The sequence below is a fragment of the Columba livia genome, chromosome 1 (assembly GCF_036013475.1).
Source record: "Columba livia isolate bColLiv1 breed racing homer chromosome 1, bColLiv1.pat.W.v2, whole genome shotgun sequence".
NCBI lineage: Eukaryota > Metazoa > Chordata > Aves > Columbiformes > Columbidae > Columba > Columba livia.
Genome location: NC_088602.1, coordinates 208,004,563 through 208,024,813, shown reverse-complemented (window position 1 = coordinate 208,024,813; position 20,251 = coordinate 208,004,563). Strand labels below are relative to the sequence as shown.

Sequence of the window (20,251 nt, the reverse complement as noted above, 5' to 3'; positions counted from 1 at the left end):
TTGCTAAAGGTTTACTAATTATGTGGCTAAATAGAGAACGTAGCATTAGAACATTCTTTTCAAGGACAATGTGTTCATAACTCTACTTAGTAGGGTTTTTTTTTGTTGTTGTTGGTTGTGTTGCTGTGAAATGAGACCAAGGGAAAATCATGAGCTTTCTAAAGTAGGTGCTGGAGGCCTCCAAGGAACAGCCATAGAGTCTAACAAGAGACTAATTAGCCATCTTAAAACAATTAAATCCTTCTTTACATTCCTCCCTCTCCCTATGGCCAAGAGAAATTTCTTTGGTAAACTTTGCAGTAGGATTTGGACTTTAGTTCTTAGTTCATCAGTGTTACCCTCAAATCACGAGGCAGCCTCCACCATCCATCTTGATGGAGCAGTGTCATGGGACAGAAATATTCTGGCCATCAAATCAGAGAAACAGAAATGAATGATGGGAATATTTTCCAGTGCTAACTAAAAGCAAACAGTAAACTTCAAGCATTAATTAACAATATAATGAGAAACTTCAGTATAAGCAAATACTTCTTTTTTAACAGAGTTTTTCTTGTCTTTCTTGTGTTGCAGAAGGAACGGTGACTGAGTTGTACAAGCAAACCAGGATAATCCAAAAAGTAAGTCAAAGACAAATGCTAATTTTCCTTTTCTCAGAGACCCATAGGGCAAGTGTTCTATAGGACATCCATGTAATTAGGAAGGCAATTAGTTTTCTTTCATTTTTTTGGCTGTGAGTGTAGCAAATGCGGTTTGTAGAGCTGTTCGAGTTACTTGGTCATTTCTCTCCCTTTCTTACCACTGTACCAAGGCATAAAGTGGTTCAAGGTTGTGTGGTGTAATTGTATTATTCCCATTGTTGTAGCAGTGATGGTCCAAGGTGTGGAGAGGAGAGATTTGCAGGGAAAGGCTTGACCTCTTATTAAAGTGTTTCTGCTAAACTTTGAGTTCTCAAGCCAACCTACAGGAATGCAAGAAAAGCTGGAAAGGGGTTTTGGACTCTAAAGCTTGTTAGTATTCTCCATAATACCAGCGTAAGAAAGTTCTTAACCTTAAGGCTGCTGTGTCTTTGGCTGAGTATTTTGGATATATTAAAACCATTTACTTGAGAGTACTGTATGTGTTTATGGTTTAGCACAGGAGTTTTTTGCAGGTTGGCCAAGAAAGCAGGATGTTTTTCAGTGGTATGTTAGGCTCCAGGCCTTACAGCTCGTCTTTCTGATTCACTTGTAGCAGGCAATAGCAAATTTTGTAGGTAGCTGCATTTAACTGTCTTGAACAGAGCATGTACTGTGTGTTACCATCTACATTGCAACCGTAATAACAAAACCTAAGATTATTCTGAATTTGCTTTCACAATGGCTAACGAGTGGACTCATTAAAAGATTGCGGGAGGTTTTCTATGTATTGTTGACTCAACTTTAAAATATCTATAAGCCTGCAAAATATGTCTCAGCTTACTTACTAGGGGATGAGTTTGTTTTAATGCATAGGTTTTGAAATTATTGATGACTCCAGTTTGTCAAACAGCATTAGTGGGGGGCTTTCTGTATGATTTTTCTATTACTAATATGAATGTCATTTTAATTTATACCCATGTCTCTTCTTTTTTGTCTGAAAAGTTATTCTACAGACTTGCTTTTTATAGACACTTTCTATTTAAAAAAAAAAAGCGGTAGAACATGTGTCAGGCATATGCAATTCCTTCAGCATCATGTTTTCCACACTGATTTAATAGCTATTGAGTCTCCTCAAATATTCTTGTTTCCAAGACCTGTTTTAGGGTAATAAATCTTCTTGGCTGTAAAATTCTTGAAATGATTCAGTAGGATGATTGTTTCCTTAGCACATTCCATGGGAGAGAATAGCTAGAAATGGAAAAGTCCTTAACCAGGTCATCTTTTTCCCTGCAATACATGTAGTCAGTGTTGGAAGTGATAACGAAATTGCCAATGTTTGTTCTGGCGAATTGTCCGGTTCGCCCTATTATCCCAATTTCCCTCTTGGTAATTTACAGTAAGTTTTTTGTTAGTGTTGTGCTAAACTACGTTGAGAAATGCATAGATGGGTGAAGAAGAAAAGCTGTGGCATTGTGTGATACGACTCTTAATTTGAACAAAAAGGCCTTGAATTTCATACGAATGATGCCGTCCTTGAGGCAGACTGTAGTTTAATAAATTGTCAGGTATGCAAAGATGATTAAGTTGCGATTCCTGGTCTGTCGGTGTCTGGAGGGTGGACACACATAACCCCTGTGGCTTTCTGAAATAGCTGTTAAGATTGGACATGGCTTTTTGGGAGCGGGTAAGAAAGGAATTCTGCCAAGAGCCCACAAGGAGTTCTGCATATTGTCTTTCCAGGGTAATCCATTAGGTATTTATTCTGGAACGTTATGTGTGCGAAAAAAAGGGAGACGTGTATTTGCCAAAACTCTGCACAGCTGGAGCTCCAGGTAAAAACACCAGGTTATACCGAGAGACACAGAATCCCTTGGTCTTTTTTTACTAGTTAGACATCAAAATTTGGAATTGTCCTTTAGGTTGGTCTATTGTGAGGGAGGTGCCAAGTTCTGGGGTTGGTTCCTCCATGAGCATTTCTTAAAGTGCTCAGGCTTTGGGATCTGAGATCCTGATCCTCTCTGAATACCTCAGGATAACAGGGCTCTGCATTTCCCCCAGGGTTTATAGCAGATTTGTGTGTTAAATCTGCTTTTACCTTTGTTTTGGAAAAGGGATCCTTGTATTAGTACTGGCCTCACCTGCCAGGCAGAGACATCGATTTAAACTATGCGTTTTAATCAGGTGCTTTTACTACAAGGCATAAACCTTTGTTTTTAATGTTTTACTTCAAAATGATCCAAAATAGCTTTTGTTATATTACTGGATACTACTGGTCATGATAGAGAATAACCTCTGTGCTTTAAAGGTGGGCTCTAAGATTACATTGCGTCAGCATGCTCATTCTAGATAACGTCTTACAGAAGAAACAGTAATACTTCGGACCAGTTTATGTGTGTGCACACAGATGTTTTTGGGGTTGATCTTTGCTGCCATAGTCCTGTTCGAATTGTTGGTTGGTTGTGTGAAGATGTAGGGTGGTCTAATAAATGGACCAGGTGATGAGAAGCTTTTAATTTGCAGTTGAAGTTCTGCTGGCTCATGCACCTTCCACAAAGTCGCGTTGTCAGCTGTGTTTGTCACTTGTACCTGTGAAGTGAGGGCACCAGAACTACTACAGAGTTCAGATACAATGATTATATATTAATGTTTTGACTCTTCAGCGAGAAAGCCCAATATCTGACCCTCAGGCTTGCACACATGTGAGCAAACAGGTGTCATGGAGCACATCACCATTCAGTCTGGTAGCTTGGAGAGGCAAATGACTGAAAGTTTGAAGAGGGAAGAACACCCAACAACAGTAAAGAAAGTCATTTTCCTCTCCAGGTATCTGTTTTCTTCTGGAAAGGTCCCACAGGCCTAAAAGGAGACAAACCACAAAGAGGTCAGTGTTATTGGATGTGTGTGAAGTAGCCATTAATGCAGGCAGCGGGTATTCAAAAAGAAACTCTCCGTTTGACGGTGCTGTCTTCTGGATGACTTAGAAACATAAAAACACAACTTATTTTTAAAAGAGCACTTCTAATTTTTGTCAGATATGAAAGCACCTGTAACTTTAATGCGTGCTTTGCCAAGAGAGGGAGTGTGCTAAGACTAATTAATGCATTTCCATTTTCTGAGTTGTGTCTGCGGTGCGATGGCTTCTCATACACAATTGCGGCACCACCGTTAACACTGCGAAGTTTTTATGTGCACTTTGTAGGGACTCTCCTCTTGTGCCACATGAGTGTGTAGTGGTCTGTGTTGCTCACTGCACGTCATCGGGCTAAAGGGTTGACCATCAATTTGTTCTGGATTCTCTGTCTGCAGCTGTTTTCTGAGCTGCAGGAAGCCACAGGGAACAGGAATCTTGTATCTTCATTTTTCCCCCTTTCCCATAGTAATACAGCTGCTAAAACAACTTTTCTGCAATGGTAAAAAGCGGTGATGTATCAACCTGGAATATACATGTATTCACAAGAGCAAGCTTATATATTCCCAGGCTAAGAGATAAATGGAGTCTGTTCTTGCCTTCCCCACCTGTGCTCTGTGGCAATCAGTCTGATAGTCCAAAACTGCAGCTCTCTGAAGACTTCTAATGCTTGAAATTGGAAGACACCTAACAGCAAAACTTCCTCAGTTTTTGTTTTTAATTTCTTGCTTAAAAAGCACTTGTTTTCAGATCTTTTTAGATATCGAAGATCCGGAGTTTAGCTAGAAATTCACCTTTCAACTGTTTGCAAGCTGAAAATGGAAATTCAGAGATGTATCCCAGCTTGCAGTGGTGCTCGCTCGGTCATGTTGAATTCTCTCAGGCAAATCAATCTGCACACAGACACACACACAGGGTGACAGAGGAACGCAGGGTCTTAAATCCGCTGTTCCTACCTGGATAAGCTGCGGTCGTGCTTGTCTCTTGGTGCTGGGAAGGGTGTGCATCAGGCAGAGGACGGGGTACCGGTCTTTATAAACCTCTTTCTGTAGAAATGCTGGGTGAGGAAAAAAATCTTCATCCTATAAATATTTGTGTGTTGATAATACTTTTGCATAACATGAAAGTCTGAGACTGACAAATCATTATTAACCTTTATTTAGATTTTATTTTCCCCTGAGGTTGGTTTTCATGGCTCAGGGGTGGCAGCCTATATCCTTAAGGCTACATATGACTCACAGTTGTTTCATACATCCTACCATCATGTTATTTTTCACATTATGTATTCACATTAATGTAGAACCGTACAGACATGTTTATTAACAAATGGACATGACTTGCTAAATATATTTAAAAGCCTTGGCCTTTAGCTAGAAAAAAATCTTTGTTGCTGTGAACTGTTACATTACACCCATTTTCACTTGCGGAGATACCAAGTGTTTGAGAAGCCTTAGTTACTGAGACCACCTGGATAAAAGCTGGGGATGGACAGAGGTAAATCACTGCTCCTAACATTTTGAGGGATGGAGGAACTACAACCTGTTTATTTCTAGCTGAGAAATCACTTGTCCAGCTGTGGCCCCTCAGTTCCAGCAGGACAGGGAACTGCTGGAGAGAGTCCAGCGCAGGGCAACAAAGATGCTGAAGGGAGTGGAGCATCTCCCGTGTGAGGAAAGGCTGAGGGAGCTGGGGCTCTGGAGCTGGAGAACAGGAGACTGAGGGGTGACCTTATTAATGTTTACAGGTATAGAAAGGGTGAGTGTCAGGAGGATGGAGCCAGGCTCTTCTCAATGACAGCCAGTGGTAGGACAAGGGGTAATGGGTTCAAACCGGAACACAGAAGGTTCCACTTAAATTTGAGAAGAAACTTCTTCTCAGTAAAGATAACAGACACTGGCCCAGGCTGCCCAGGGAGGTTGTGGAGTCTCCTTCTCTGCAGACATTCCAACCCGCCTGGACACCTTCCTGTGTAACCTCATCTGGGTGTTCCTGCTCCATGGGGGGATTGCACTGGATGAGCTTTCCAGGTCCCTTCCAACCCCTGACATTCTGGGATTTTGTGGTTGTTGAGCTTACAGTTTTATATGTCATATTCATATCACACAGTTTTGAGTCTTGCATGAAGATAGTGAGGCAAAAATACAACTTTATAGAAGAAAAAGATAAGGTGTGGGGTTGTTTGTTTTTTTTTTTTTTTTTTTCTGTAAAATATCAAATCCAGGACTAGAGCTGTTGTCCTTTTCAGTGGGGTGATGGCCTCATGGATGGTCAATGTGGATGGTCCTCTGGGTTTCTTCCACTGGAATTCCACTGTCTGCAGCGGTTTATAATCCTTCTGAATGGGGAAGCTCTGGAAGAGACTTTGCTTGTCCGAGACAGGTGGTTTCCCCCATGTGGAACCAGCCTCCTGGTGACAGGACAAGGTGGAACGAAGGGTGCAGAGGGGAAGTTCGTATCTGTTGTGATAAGGGGTATAGTTTTAAACTAAAGGAGGGAGATTCAGGCTGGACATGAGGAAGAAATTGTTGCCCCTGAGGGTGGTGAGAGCCTGGCCCAGGTTGCCCAGAGAGGTGGTAGATGAACCATCCCTGGAGACATCCCAGGCCAGGCTGGACAGGGCTCTGAGCAACCTGAGCTGGTGAAGATGTCCCTGATCATGGCAGGGGGGGAAACTGGGGGAGTTTTGAAGGTCCCTTCCAACCCAAATAACTCTGTGCTATCACAAATAGTAATGAAGATTCCCAGTCTGTTCAATGAGTTTGTATGTGTAGCAGTGCATTCAGCGTAACCCCAGATGGCTTTGCAGATAAATTACTTATCATTGCTTTGTGTACCAACAGCTGTCCAATTTAAAGCTTGCTCTAAGAAATTCTGGATATTGTTACTCCAACTTTGGTGATGGGGGAGATGAGCTTTAGGAAGAGCACTTGATGTAAATGTTCCGTGACAGCTACACAGCAGAGCAGGGACCAGAACCCAGGGAAGTTTTCAAAAGCTGTGGCCAACAAAGGCACCTAAGATTTCTTTTATTTTGTTTTTTCTTTTTTTAATTAGAAGGGTAATAGGACACAGACATGGAGCCTGTAGACCCGTATTCTTTTTGTACTTCTCCTTCATTCTGTGAGCTTGGACAGGTTGTTTTGCGTTTTCCTGCTTCAGTTCTCCTGTCAGAGATATGTATGTTTTACTTGGTATTAGTAAAGTACTTTAAAATAAAATCTTGAACTAGTGTTATTGTGGATTTCTATAAGCTTACTTGAAATCCCTTTCCTCCTCACTCATGCCCTCCCAAGCACAAGAATAAGTAGGTTTTATTTATTTTGTTTTGTTTTCAAATGGTATTGATTGACTGGTATTCGGCAACTACTTAGGGCAGGGTTTAACTGATGCTTTCTGTTGTCCAGACATCCACTGAAGAGCTTCAAATTGAGTGTGCTGTTGGGTACATTGTGTCTCTGATTCTGTTAGGGACATGGTAAGGCAGGAATTATTTCCTTGTTCAGTTTACTGAGCAGGCTGGAGTTTCAAAACCTTTGAGTGTAACAGACCTTTACATTAATATTGGCTGATCTTATACATCGATCAACCAGAGCTTGGAGCATCATGGGAGGATGGCTGATCTATAGCCTGATGATGGTAAAAACCCGGTTTGTACAACCAGAAAGCTCAGTGTCAGGCTGTTAATGTTCTCTGCATCACCATCAGGTCCTGAACACTTCATCACCTTCTGGCCCTCAGACGTGAAGGGCTGATGTACTGGTACCAATCTGCTGTGACCCAGCAGCAACAGAACCTCTGGGCAGAGAGAAGTTCTTGTGCTGAGATGCTGCTATGAAAATGATGAGGCATCTGGAGCATCTTTCTGATGATGAGAGGCTGAGAGAGCTGGGGCTGTTCAGCTGGAGAAGAGAAGCTGAGAGGGGATCTCATCAGTGTTTATAATGTTTATAAATATCTCCAGGGTGGGTGTCAGAGGATGGACCAGACTCTGTTCAGTGGTGCCCAACGACAGGATGAGGGGCAACGGGCACAGACTGAAGCACAGGAGGGTCCATCTGAATATGAGGAGAAACTTCTTTCCTTTGAGGTGCCAAAGCCTGGCCCAGGCTGCCCAGAGAGGTTGTGGAGTCTCCTCTGGAGACATTCAAACCCACCTGGACACCTTCCTGTGTGATCTGCTCTGCTGACCCTGCTTTAGCAGGTGGGTTGGACTGGATGATCTCCAGAGGTCCCTTCCAACCCCAGCCATCCTGTTATTCTGTTGGGAATGCAAGAAGTTAATTCAAGCCGACATTAACCTATGTGGATGCAGTGGTTAACAAGGAAAATGTATTGATTTTGCACAGCCAAGTGTTGTAGAAATAGTTGAGTTAAATCACCGTGCTTAGAAGAAAAAGCTTTCCAGTGAAACAGCCTTGCTTAGAAGCAGCCTGACACACTGATGTGCAGCTTTGCATTCCCCGTCAGCATTACCAGCGTCCTGGCAAGAATCCCACGTGCGGAGCTGAGGAAGTGGATCGTATAAAAGCAGAGTTCTGTGGGCTTTTTGTTCTGCATTGATCCGTCAGCCTTGTGCAACTGTACTGGGGCAGAGCATCTGCATCCCACGTCTGGAGACACAGAGCGAGTGTGCTCCTGAAGGATGGCGACTGAGCATCGCTGTGATTCCGTTCAGGGCTGCCGAGTGCCTGGCAGTATGTGCACAAGCTAGCTGTAATTTATTTTAATTAAATACAATAGCTGCGTACGTACTGCAGAAGGGATAAGACAGGGATTCCCCACCTATAATTTGTCATCTTGCCGTTTGGATTTCTTTGCTGTCGTCTTCCCTCTTCACAGGTTTGTGCGGAGATGCCTCATCCTTCCCCTGTCTTTTAAAATACAACACGTTTTCTTAAACTTTTTCTGTTGTCAAGAAGCCATTCATGCTGTTTGGTAGCGGAGGCATCCCTGTCCTTCCTCACACACACACCTATGCAGGTTTTATTTGAATAACAGAGCTGCAGGAAGCAGAATTCCCATCCCGTGGGAGCCTTCTCGTATCTGATTTGTATTTTCTGGATTAGGGAGCTTGCAGTACCCACCCCAGGGCTGGCAGGCGGCCGGGCAGGAAGCTGGACAGACTGGCTCGCCGGCCAATCTTGTTGCCTTTTATAGAGCGTTTTCATGAAATCAGCACATTTCCACGCAATCAGTGTTTTGCATTGTAAAAATTGTTGAGTTTGGGAGTTTTTGGAGCGGCTCTGGTTTAGTCTGCAACTTGTGACTTCTGGAAAATTGTTGGCTAATTTTAGTAATTAATACAGAGGATTTTGTGATGAGAGAGGTGGTGTTTCTATGGTAGAAAATCCTCTTGGAAGGACGTTCTTCAGTGGATGTGAAGGATTGCCTGGTGTGCATCCTTGTTCATGTGGGTGAGTTACCTGCCAGGGACCTCATGTTCGCCATCCACAACTCTCACATCACAGCAACTGTTTCTTATTAAATTGCTGCCAAATCTTTTCTGATTTCTTAGAATGGCTTACCTGGGTGAAATCCAAACCATGTAGGACCTGAATCTCCCAAACTTTTGGGTAGAGCAAAGACACTTCAGTGGTGAATTACAACAGGGGAGAAGCGACAGGAGCCTTTAGGTCTGGAGGACAGTGAGTAACTATGTTCAGAGTACACAGCTGTGCCTGGTGCTCAGTCAGGATAACGCCGTGCTGCTCTTTACAGATGTTTTGCAACTAGAACATGACACCCTAGTACACGTTTTTTGAAGCAGGCTGCATTGTCTCATTAAATCACACTAGTGCTAAAACAGGCTTGACTCTTTAGGCAGTCCAGTTTAACCTCCTGCTCAAAGCAAGACGGACTTGGAAGTTATGACAAGCTGCTAAGGGTCCTTCCTACTTGAAAATCTCCAGGAACAGAGTCGATGGCCATGGAAGTGCTAGAAAGAAGCCAAACTTGCTTTCTCAAGATAAGACATTGCTGCTGAAAGATGTTGATGTTTTGTGGGCTTCTTTAGCATCTGATGGAAAACCCCTCAAATCCAACAGGCGCAACAGAACCAGGTGTCAAGCGCTTTAGAGAGGTCAGGCTGATCTTGAGTGTATTTTCTCTCTTAGTCCTCTACAATAAATTAATCTCCCTCCTTGCAAGATTCTTTGCATCATGAAGCATCTTGAGGTTGTGAGTTTACAATCAGTCCCCAATTAGCAGTTCAGTGAAAATGATTTCAAGTGAAATCATAGCTTTGCTTATTTAAGTAGTTGCTGCTTTCAGGGGAAACATGAATGTAGCTTCATTTCTCAGAAGCCTGTAGTGGCCTTTGAGTGTGTCCTTAGAACAGATCTGATGTTTACACAGGCATTACAAATCGTCTGTATCATTTTGAATGAGCCGGTCTTAAATGGAATTCCATCCACTAGGGAGGTATATATTTGAAAATGGAAAACACGGTGTTTTTCTTGGCTGTTGTATTTGCACAGTCACTGTGTGGAAGCTGCGTGTGTAAATCCCACCGGAGGGGAATGTAGATGATGACCAAGAGTACCAATAAAAAGAATAAAGGGAGGAACTTTCCCTTCATGTCGTTAGTTTGAACAGGTTTGGTGGTTCTTGTGTACACAGTGTAACTTCATGGGATCCCATCCAGATTCACAATAGGTAAACAGTTCCTCAGAAATCAAAGGAGGTATCATCTTATAAAACTTGCATAGTAGGAAAGTTTGGCCTTTGTATCCAGAAGCTAAACTGGCTGAGCAAACATCTCATATTGACATGGTTTCTTAGTCTGCCTACCTTAGACTTTGAGTGTGAAAATTACCTCTGGCAAAATGAAACATATCTTTAATTAAAACATATTTAGCTTCTCGCTCAAAAGAGCCGTGTGTTCTTAGCAGAAGGTAGCTGGTTTAACTCTGTGCTGAACCTTTTTCTCCCTGTTTTCTGCTCCTAGTGCATAGGGAACTAGAGCTGTGGCAACATGGCTGTTGCTTAATAAAACTACAGTGAGATTCAGGAGTTTACAGCCAAGGAGTCAACTCTGCAAACTGTTTTTTTCCATACCAAAGAAGCATGAGTCAAATTTTGCTAAGTGAGTCAAATCTATCCTCAGATTCATTTGAAGACGCTCTGATGGATATATAATTTGCAACAGTATTATGCATAGAAATGGCTTATTAAAGTGATTTAGTTTGTAGTGGGAAGGGACAGGGTGGGCAGAAGTGATGGGGAGCAAGGCAAGTCAACTCGGGTGTGCCTGAGTCCCTAGAAACAGCGCGTAGTCCTGTAGTATAGTAAGATTATCTTTAATCCACCGCTCCTGCGGGGGTTTGCTGGGGTCTGAGATGTTGTTAACGTAGGTATGTTTTCTCTTGGTGATGCTGCAAAACCCTGGTCTTCAGGCTAACAGTGCTGCTTAAATGAGGATGAAGGTGGTTCCTGAACTTACAAGACCTACTCAGCTTATCCTTTGAGATGCATGTTGGGGTTTTAAACATAAATCCTGTCGCACAAGAGGAGCAGTATCTTCTTAACACGTTATTTTTAATAGATCCCTTTGCTTCGCATTCCTTCCCTTTATCTTCACCTGGCCGGTGTTCCCGTGCAGATAACTGTCCTCTGAGCTCACATGTGCCAGAGCTGCCGCTCTTCACCAGGATGTGACTCTTGCATGTTTTGCTGGCTGTGTCATGCAAAATCACTCCCTTTCCTCTGGAGGAACCGCATGGCAATTAAACTTGGAGGCGATATCACTGTCCAAGTCCCAGTTTCTTCTCCTCTTTTCCCATGTTTAACCCTCCTCCTGAGAAATCTCTCTTTTGAATTGTGAATTTCGACCAGGAAATGAATTTGATAGCTCCATTCTTAAGCATCAGTCTTTGCCCGGCTGCAGCCAACATCCTAATATTGTGCTCAGAATAATGACTAATACCTCCTGTCTGGCCTATGTCTTGAATGAACTAGTAGACAGGCATGCGTTGCTTTTTCCTATTCCTGTATGTAATCAACCTAGAAAGAATGTTTTAGATTTGCTTTTCTTCTGCAAGTTTTGGTGGAAACCCTGAGGAGATGTATGATGGAATTCAAATGTAGCAGCTCAAAGAACATCTTTGCCGTTACTTATTTGTGGTACGAAGATGGGTTGGCAGCATCAGATAACGTGATTCCCTGACTGATCCACACAATCTTTGGCTTTTTTTAAATTCTTCCTATAACTCAAAACATTGAGTCGTCTTCATTCTGAATGAAGAACATCATGGCTTTAGAAATTTATTTGGTTTAGATCATTCAGATCTTTATCTTTTCCAAAGGGTCCCGTTTAAAACAAAACGCCAAATATATTTAATAAACCACAAGTATTAGTGTATTTGTGCATGTCGAGGGTTTAGATTGCGGGGTGACAATAAAACCCTGGCAGATGTATTGTTAACCTCCTCTTCAACCCCCCTTCCCCCCTCAGTCCCTCCCTCTCCCCCCTTCCCACTCAGCACAGGCGATCGGGAGGGAAAGAAGGACAGAGAGAAGAGTTGGAAAAATTGAAAATGTTTTACTAATGCTACTAATAAGAATAGAGAAAATAATACAAAATGTATATACAAAACCAATCTTGAAAGTCTCAGCAACTGCAGAGCCGGCACCCGAAGTCCTGGACTGGACTCTGCAGCCAACCGGAGCTGGATTCAGTCTGTGGCTTGGCCTCAGTTTGCAGGGACGACTAGCAAGGTCCTCTCCTAATGTCGGCCGTAAGCAGAAGGGATGAAGAAGGGCAAAGAGGGGAAAAAGGGACGGCATCCTCGTGATCTCCCACTTTCATATGAAGTATTCACATGAATGGAATGTTATACACAGTTGGTCAGTTTCTTGGTCACCTGTTTCTCGTTGCCCCTCTGGCGAGATGTGAATCTGTGCTTATCAGTAACTTCACATTCCAGTGCTAGGTTTACCAAAACATGTATCTGGTTCTCCAGGAAAATGCAGCTAATATGAAGCTTTAGCTAACAGGCAAATTCACTAAAAGAGAAACTTGTTTTTTAACAAAACCAGGACGGTGCAGAATGGTTTCTACTCCGTACTCTTTCTAGTCCTTTCCTGTCTAGTTCCTCACTTGAATTCCATCTATGTGAGCATGCGGCTCCATTACCCTTCTTCAGCTCGTCTGCCAGTAGCTTTTGAGTTAATTAGCGAGAAGCTGAGAGCAACAGGTTTCAGATTTTTCATGCTACAATCTCTTTTTGGGAAACTCTGCATTGCAGTCGGAGACAGTAGCATTTGCCTGAGGGAACTCGGAAATCTGCTTCACCGTCTTGCTGACCTGCAAAGCTGTTTCTCCCTCTGATGTTCATGTAAATTTTGATTTCGGAGGAATTTAACGAGCTTCACCATCGGCGGTTGCCTCTTCTTGACAGCTGCTCAAGAACATCGTTTCAAGTGAGCCTGTGAATTTTGGCACCTGTAGCTGAGTAAGACAAACCCAATCCTGATAGCGGCCAACTCACCAGTAAGTCCACTCTGCTGTATGAACACAGAATCGCAAAGAAGGTGTTTTGTGTACATGAATTCTATATCCTATTCACTGCACATGGTTGAGGATGCCTCAGTTACTCCAACAACAGGTTTATAAATCAGCGCTCAGTTCTGTGCAGGATTTCTCAACCGGAACCACTTCCTGGATAATATGATAAACAGTTCTCTTTTTTTTCTTGTAAATTATTTTTATCTTGTTTCGAATCTTTCTCAGTTTTGCTGCCACACACACTGGAGACGGATCTGACAGTTTTGAAGTACAGGAAAACACCTGAGGATCTGGTATTTAAAGGCTGTCAAAAGCACTTTATGGACCACCAGCCATAATTTCAACTGTGTATATTATTGCGCAGCTATTTACATTAATCATACCCCATGTTCTCTACAGACTGTGCCTTACTGTTCAGGCAACACATAGAACTCTGTCAGAGTTGGCTTTTTAACATTTTATTACTTTTTCATTAGATACCGGTGTCATAATGGGATCTGCGTGTCATTTTTAAACATACCAATGAAGTTCTATTGAGACACTTGATACTGTCACAAAAACCCGTGTATAAAATTCACCCAGTTGATTCATGGTTTGATGGTCCAGTGCGTGAAATAGAGATGGGGTTTCTGACCTAACGCAGTGAGTTGCCATTCTGGTTCCACTGTCTGCACACAAAAGCATTTATCAAAAGGGAGTGGAGTCCTTCAGTATTTAAAAGAGGGCATCATATTAAAAGTGAGTTTATACCACAAAGTCTTTTTCTCTACTCTTTTCCATTTTTAGGTCAGATGATTCAGGCTTTCCTTGTTGCTTTTAACCTTTTGCCATCTGAGCGAGCTGCTCAAGAAAAGTGCCGCCTCTGCCAGGATAATTCTGTTTCACTGCCTTCCATAATATTTACTCCTATTTTCTTATGCCTTTGTTACTATCTGTTTTTTCTAAGGTAGCATCCTAGTAAATATTCCTGTCATGTTTTCCTTTCACACAGAATCACACAGAATCGACTGGGTTGGAAAAGACCTCAGAGATCATCAAGTCCAACCCTTGGTCCAACTCCAGTCCATTTACTAGATCATGGCACTAAGTGCCATGTCCAATCTCAGTTTAAAAACCTCCAGGGCCGGTGAGTCCAGCACCTCCCTGGGCAGCCATTCCAATGCCTGACCACTCTCTCTGCAAAGAATTGCTTTCTAATCTCCAGCCTCAATTTCCCCTGGCAGAGTTGAAGCCCATGGCCCCTTGTCCTATTGCTGACTGCCTGGGAGAAGAGCCCAATCCCCACCTGGCTATAACTGCCCTTCAGGTAGTTCTAGAGAGTGCTGAGCTCAGCTCTAAGCCTCCTCTTCTCCAGACTAAACAAGCCCAGCTCCCTCAGCCTCTCCCCATAGGTCTTGCATTCAAGCTTTCACCTCTAACAATTCCCCTCTTCATATAGAAGTCCATGCGTGAGAGAGAATAAAAATGGCCCATAGTTCGTTTAATCTCCCAGATTTTCATGGAAATGTAGGCTTAATTGCTGGCAACAGAGCAAAAACCAGTGTTACCGTTTCTCATTCTCATTTTACAAAAATTTCTGTAGCTTGCTGGATGTTACATCCTCCTATTTTGTTCCCCAAATAATAAAGTGAGCATATGCTTGCGTTTGCTTCCTTTATGAAATGCAGAATCACACAGAATCCCAGAGTGTCAGGGGTTGGAAGGGCCCTGGAAAGCTCATCCAGTGCAATCCCCCCATGGAGCAGGAACACCCAGATGAGGTTACACAGGAAGGTGTCCAGGCGGGTTGGAATGTCTGCACAGAAGGAGACTCCACAACCTCCCTGGGCAGCCTGGGCCAGGCTCTGTCACCCTCATTGAGAAGTTTCTTCTTATATTTCAGAGGAACCTCCTGTGTTCCAGTTTCAACCCATTACCTCTTGTTCTGTCATTGGTTGTCACTGAGAAGAGCCTGGCTCCATCCTCCTGACACTCACCCTTTGTATATCTGTAAACATGAATGAGGTCACCCCTCAGTCTCCTCCTGTCCAGCTCCAGAGCCCCAGCTCCCTCAGCCTTTCCTCACACGGGAGATGCTCCACTCCCTTCAGCATCTTTGTTGCCCTGCGCTGGACTCTCTCCAGCAGTTCCCTGTCCTGCTGGAACTGAGGGGCCACAACTGGACACAATATTCCAGGTGTGGTCTCCCCAGGGCAGAGCAGAGGGGCAGGAGAACCTCTCTGACCTACTGACCACCCCCTTCTAATCCACCCCAGGTACCATTGGCTTCCTGGCCACAAGGGCCCAGTGCTGGCTCATGGTCATCCTGCTGTCCCCAGGACCCCCAGGTCCCTTTCCCCTACACTGCAGGAGAGAGTTTGTAATGTACTTGTGGACTGTCTTACCTTTTAAGTTTTTAACATAGATTTTGAAACATTTGTAGGAATGTGTAAGTATAAAAGGGTGTGTAGATAAGCAATAGGTGGCTGGATTGTTTGGAGAGCGATTAGAAGAGAGGTGGCTGAAATATACTTAAAAATACCCCACAAATACATTTTTGTGGTTCTTGTCCAGTGCAGAAATTCTGCATTGAACAGACCTGAATCAATTGCTGTGTTTGAAAAGCAGAGGCTAAATCTTTATTTTTAAAATGACTTTCTAGACATCAAATATTCTATTTTGAACGGAATAAATCTGTGAAAGGTGACAGAGTTCTGAGAGATCCACGTCGAGGTAAATGAAAGCTGAATTTGGCCCTTCTCGTTCTGTGCTTTTGAGTCATGTGATAATCTTTCCATAAATCATGCACTTGAAAGGTTTTCTCGCTTCCTGCTTTTACCAATCGGATCATATAAAATGCAGAGGAACCGAGCTGCTGGTTTATAAGCAGAACAACCCCTCTAAATCCCCTCTTGTCACGCCAGCCCTGTTCCCCCCGTTTGAAAACAAGATCGCAAGAATGACAAACTTTGACTAATATCATGGAGTTTTTCGGTCTCCTCCCTTTCCTATTCTGACCTGTACTTTGCTTTCGTTATAAAGCGAACATAGAAATTACCCTGTGGGAGTGGTGAAACTGCAGCGGAGAAACAAAAACTGTTTGGATTCATCTGAGAGCTATTCATTCGCTTGCTCTTCTTTTTATTAACGGCTCGAAGCAGTTTGTCTTGTTCTGACTACGTATCGCTCAGCGAGAACAGAGGTAATTCTTTGTGTTTCCTTTTAATAGTCCTTTAATTTTATCAGGAAAGGGTTTTGTATTTCGCTCAAAATCTATTCTTTTTAACTACTTTAAATGTGCATACAGCATGTTTCTATGGATCTCGGCAAGCTCCTTTTCCAATAGCTTTATATTTTTGAGTCGAAGGATGAGGTTTTAGGTTCAGATCCAGGTTACTCAGGTGAAAATCACAACTCCCTCCACAGGAAGTTGCAAAGCTGCTTCCAGCAGACGTCAGCGTATTCGCAGCCAAAAATTTAGTCAATAATGGGTTTTTGTTTTAATCATCCGCGTCTACCAAGATGAACATCTCTCTGTACTGGTGCGTTGGGGAAAGTACGTTGCTGTGAACTGATGAACAAGTTCTTGTCGCTATTTTCTCTGTCGGGACAAGGTATTTTTAGTAAGTCGTTTCAGAAGCGTAGGACTTCCTGATGCTCTCATTGTTAATCCTCTACAAACCGAAAACGCAGGATCTGGCAGCATTTAATTCTGCGAGGATCCTTCTCACGACGCACAAAGTGTTACCGGTCCCTGGCTGCAAGTGCAGGTTGTTACGGTTGTGAGACAAGTGGGGTGTTAATGGCAAAAAGCAAAGCTTTGCTTGGCCGGTGGCTGGAGCAGCAGCTCTTAAATATCCCAAAGTGACTTTATGCTCCTTAACGCCTTTGCAAGGCGGGGGGGGGAAGGAAGGAAGGACAGACGGAAATCCTTTCGATTTTGCTAATATTACCTTAGATAACCACTTCTGGAACTCCTCCAGAAATCTCTTGTTGGGTGTATTTTTGTATTCCTCACGTGTAATATTCGCAGAGCGTTAATCCCAGCGAGTCTTGGGTCTCCTCGCACCTACAAACAGGCTGAAGCGATGACTTTATGGGAAAGGGCAAGGTGACGAGTTTTAAAGAGACATCACAAAAGAGAAACCCTCTGGTTACACATCCTAGTTTTAAAAAATATTACTAGATACTTAATAATATCTGTAAGTATGCCTTCTAAAGCTTGCATTACATTTTTATCATTGAAATATAGGTCAGTTTGCCTCTGAAAATGCAGCTTTCACTGAGCACTTCACAAAGAATATACAGTTGTCAGTCCCCAGTACTTTCAGGAGCAGCGTGAACTGTATTGAGCAGGGCAAATCTACATCAGAACCTTGAAGTTGAAATCACGGATCTGTGCCTGTGATCTTGGGCGTGTCGTTGCAATCTTCTGTGCTGCACCTTCCCATCTGCAAAATCAGGATTAATATTTACTTCTCTGCACTCTACTTCACACTGTGTGGATGAAATTTAGTTCGTTCATTACCACTGTTCAATTTAACATATTATTCTGAAAGAGCTGAGAATTGCTCCAGGTAGGAACTCTTCCAAGTGACCATAAAGATTTGATAAACAGTACGTGATTAGTTACAATTAATAGCTGAACTATATTCCTATATGAACCGTATGCCAATACTCGAGTTGCTTATGTTGAGTTCCAAGCCCATTAGAGCTTAAAACCAAGTTGGTTGAAGAACAGGAAGAGTTTACATGCAGGATAGTCATTAACATAATCTAAATAAGATTTGTTTAATTAAAATGTGCAGTGTTTTCTTGTTTTAGTGAGTATTTCTCTGGACTTAACCTTGAAATAGCTGAGTTTTTGCTGGGTTTCAGCCTCTTTTCTCACAAATTGTAAATGCGCTAACATATATTTACTAGATACCAGAAGCTGACTGAGATGCAGTGTCCTGTAGGTAAACAAGGTCATATTGTCTCTTCTCACTCTATTCCAGTGGTTTTTTTAAGTGGTGAGTCAATGCATTATTTTTCAAATACTTGTATTTTCACCATCAATTTCCAAGTGATTAAGGGAGGAAGGATTGGCCTCATTTATGCTGAAAAAGTGGACATGTCTCCAGTCTTTCTCCCTGGCTTGCTAAGTCGTGCCTGCTACATGAATTATGTATCTAGTGTCAGGAAAACGAGGTTATTATTTAGGATTGTTCACAAGGTCAGAAATTCTTTAGTGATTCTAGACCCCTATGAAAACATGAGAGGGAACCTTTTGTAGAAAATTATGCCAATATTCTAGACCAGCTTTTAAACCTGAACTAAAATTTCGCAATCATGAGTTGCACGTACATGCAACTAAAGAACCTACCTCTCTTTTGTCCTTTCTTTCAACTCTCTCTGTAACCACAGCACACATCAAAGTGTTACCAAAAGCCAGGGCGCAGGAATTTGTATTTGGAGAGCATTATCCATAGATGACTTCATGTTTGTTCGTCTTCCCTATTTGCAGGTTCTGAGACGCTTTCGTAAACTTTTCCATTCACATCCCTGCTTTGAATCAAAGCCACTTTGAAATAGAAAATTATTCTGAATTCCTTAATGAAAACTTGCAACATTTACCTCCAGCTCTAACAAAACTGCTATGGCTCCTTTTCCCTAAACTGCACAACGCAGCAAATGAAAATAAACAGAAGCTGGCATGTTTCTTCTTGTGCAGTTTTATTGGTGTGCGTGTTTGTTCATTTGTCTGTTAGCTTGTAGAATTCCATGATCTTACAGAGTGGTTTGCGGTTTGGTTTGAATTGGTGACACTTTCCTATTTTTCACATTTTAGCCATTACTGACATTTTAATGCAATAGAAACAATGCGGCAGACGAGCCAGGTTTTGGGTGGTTTTAAATAGCCATTAGATGTTATGGTGCTCTGTGTCACTGCTTAGAGATGATTTTTAAAGAGCTTCTTGCTGGATTTTTGAGCATATTTTAATGAAGTATTTTAGGGGCGTATTCACACGTATTTCCATGCCCAGTTGTCAAATGGGGCGACAGGCACATCCCAAAATGTGGATTTTATTCACAATCCTGGTAAGGGTGGCTACAGAACTTGCTGGTTTATATGTATAATATCAGGATTGCTGCTCCCAAGAGTTCACCTACAGTTGCGTGGTTACACATTGCATCTTCTTCATCCTTTGTATTAAAATCGAGGAGAGCTTGGCTGGTGTATCCCAAGCGTGGGACTGAGGAGCGACACGTTGAACTCGGGTTGATCAGACCCATGTGACCGCTGGAACATCGGTCGGAGCGCTGTATTTTCTTTTAAAAAGCAGCACTGCGTGCTGTGCATGTCCAACAATACCCCTCTGAAGCAAGAGGTCACATTGATCTATTGGAGTTCACCGGTACTGAGATTTTTTGGTTTCCTGAGGTCAGTAATGAACTGAAACAACCTTTCCAGCATTTGCTTTTCCTATTAGCGGTGCCAGCTGAGGAGCTGGGAACGGCCTCCTGGAGTTTTCAGGGAAACTCATTGTTCACGTAAACCCCGAGAAGGAATTTCCCTTCCTTCTTGGCCTGCTGGCCATGCAGTGAACCATACAGTTTGCTTTAGCTGCGTGCCATCTGCATTTTATTTTTGTTTACTGACTTTCCACCCGAATTCAGACTATCGCTATATTGTATATTCCACCTTTATCAACAGCTTGGGTTTGCTCCTCCGAGCAGTCGCATGTTATGCAAGTTACAGATTTTTGGAACAGAACTAGTCATGGAAAAACAATGAAATTGGTGGAAACTTTTACCTGTATTGTGTCTTCAGCAGAATGGGCCTTGACCGCTTTGATTGTTTTAGGGCTGCTGCTGTTTGTCTGGCTTACGTGTGGTTCTGTACTTTGTACCCGCGTAGTAGCACCGTGTGCTGGGACCTGCAGTCCTTGGAGTGCAAGGATGGAAGTGGCTTCTTTCTTCTATGTCGGCATCTGCTTTCTTTTGGTTTCTCCTTTCTCTCCCCACCTCTTTGAATGACCAGTTTCTTGCTTACTAGAAGAATTATTTCTTCCTGAGATGATCTCAGCCTCAAACACTGTTCCCATGAAGATCCAAAGCCGATATGGCAAGAATAACCCAGGACAGCAAGAGGAGTTTGCGGCTGGCCGAGCTGACCTGGTCTGGTGTGCGGTCAGGTCTGTGATGTCCACGAGCAGAATATTCGGGTGGTGACTTTCCCGTGGCCAAATACCGGAACGG

The 20,251-nt window shown here is 42.8% G+C and overlaps 1 long non-coding RNA gene across 36 annotated transcripts in view; it reads left to right on the top strand.

Moving 5' to 3' along the window:
• The window catches only part of LOC110359891 (uncharacterized), a 134,573-nt gene that overhangs the window by 62,903 nt on the left and 51,419 nt on the right, over positions 1-20,251 (top strand). For 32 of the 36 annotated variants that reach the window (XR_010469683.1, XR_010469687.1, XR_010469686.1 and 29 more), the window contains exon 3: positions 571-16,211. This is a non-coding gene — a long non-coding RNA (uncharacterized LOC110359891). The remainder of the gene's footprint in view (positions 1-570; positions 16,212-20,251) is intronic. The other 4 variants (XR_010469709.1, XR_010469706.1, XR_010469715.1 and 1 more) reach the window with 2 other exon arrangements.